The sequence below is a fragment of the Pecten maximus genome, chromosome 6, assembly GCF_902652985.1.
Source record: "Pecten maximus chromosome 6, xPecMax1.1, whole genome shotgun sequence".
In the NCBI taxonomy this organism is placed as follows: domain Eukaryota; kingdom Metazoa; phylum Mollusca; class Bivalvia; order Pectinida; family Pectinidae; genus Pecten; species Pecten maximus.
Genome location: NC_047020.1, coordinates 37,794,428 through 37,796,508, shown reverse-complemented (window position 1 = coordinate 37,796,508; position 2,081 = coordinate 37,794,428).

Here is a 2,081-nt window from a genome sequence, read left to right as displayed (position 1 = left end):
CAATACTCGTGGTTTTCTCCAGTGAAAATGACACCAATACTGTTAGTTATCAATTCTGCCTACATAAAATCATTCATATATTCTTTAATTTCACCAGCATACAATTTCACCAGAAGATGTGAAGTTAACAACTTCATCAGAGGCAATGTTACCAATGAAAATGACACAAATATCCTACAAGTGAAAATGACACATATATTAGTTGTCGTTAATTAGAGGTCGTCTTTTTTATGTACAAATCTTTTAATATTTCTTTTCTCAGAACTTACAAAACAATTAAAATTATATATAAATATAAGATAAATATATTATTTTATGAGCAAAGCATGTCTATTTAATTACTGTCAGGCTTGGGTTTTAGAATGATAAATTCTATAAGCCATGGTTATATTTCAAAACACTAATAATTATACATTCAAGATAACTAAAATATGTATACAAACACACATTTTGAACACCTTATTAATAATCTAAAGAAATTCTACTTTATCAAATAAGAAATTTCTTCATGAATGTCAAGTGATCATGAATGATATTCATAACAATGAATTATAAGTGACTAATGGAAATGCAGTCATAACAGTTAATAATTTAATTGAAATGAAACCTCATACCACACAAAAATTAGTTTGCTAATTAAACTAAAATCACTTTAAGCGAGGTTTGATTACAATACAGGGAATTATAGACTAGATCAAACACATGTCCATGAAAATTTTCAATGTCTCTCATTCAATCATTCCACATTTTTTCTATTTTTGTTTTCAATATATAGTAAAAATAATATATATGTTGCATAGAATAATGTTTTGGAAGAATATTTAAAAGCAGATAATTAAGAAAACTGAAATAAACTTTTTTCATCATGAATTTTACAGCTAGTATTATGATTTCATTTCATCATTTTCTTTTACAGAATACACGTTTGTTCATATAAATATAAGTCCCCTGTACACAGTACATTTCAGTAGTTTACAGTAGTTTCTAAAATGAAATAATTTGAAATGAGTACCGGGCAGTGTATTCTCTAAAATGTAATATCAGCCTGAATGTCCCTTGAGTACACCTCCGGCAGATTTTGGATATATAATTGTAGTTGTAGGCCAGATCATTATGTCCAAAATGCCTGTCTGTCTGCTCAAACGGCCCAAGTTATCTGGGCTAAGCAATATCAACTCCATCTTAAATCTTCAAAAATTACATTTCAAAATTTTCAGTTCAAATTTTGGATTTCTAAGAGATTCATTTTACAATATGCAATGTACAAATCAAGCCTCTAATATTACAAGGTTTTACACTGTCTAACACATTTCATAGGAGTATATATAAACCTAAATATATGTTACAAGCACATACCCATTGAAACAGATATATAAAGCAACTTACTTTTTTGTGTGATGAATATTTAAAAAAAAAAATGAAAAAAAAAAAAAAATTAATATGTATCAAATGAAATATTGTGAATAATGAGTTCTTTAAAACATACACATTAATTTTCAGCGGTACTTTTATTTTAGCGGTTTTAGCTAAATCATGATTGTGCTTACTGCCAATTCTTTATACTGTTTCAACATCACTTAAATTTGAGTCCGACAAAATAAGAATACTTACAGTAATACCTTAACTGGTAGAAATAATACTAGCATCTGTAAAACTATCAATTGTACCATAATGTGTTCCAAATACACTGATTGAATACTGGAGTCTCACCTAAATTGTGTCTTATTTCAACACAATACAATGTACCTTCACAGCAAAAGAAACCTAGACATTTTAACGAGTTGTAATTAAACAGGACATTGTTTTTTAAAATAGTGAATTCACATGATCAATTTCCTAACTAGGTTTCCTGCACCGATCTGATTCGACAATGACAATATAAACACTCACTAAACGAGAAGGAGGTAAGTTGTATTAAAATGAACACACTGTTGAATAAGTTTTCTATAATGTGTTATCATAGGCTTGGCACAAATTCCTTATCTAGTCCCATGATATAGGCCGAGGATGGGGAATTTATTTCATATCCCTGTGTATTTGATATAGCCAGAGGGTAGGGAATTATTTTATATCCCTGTGAA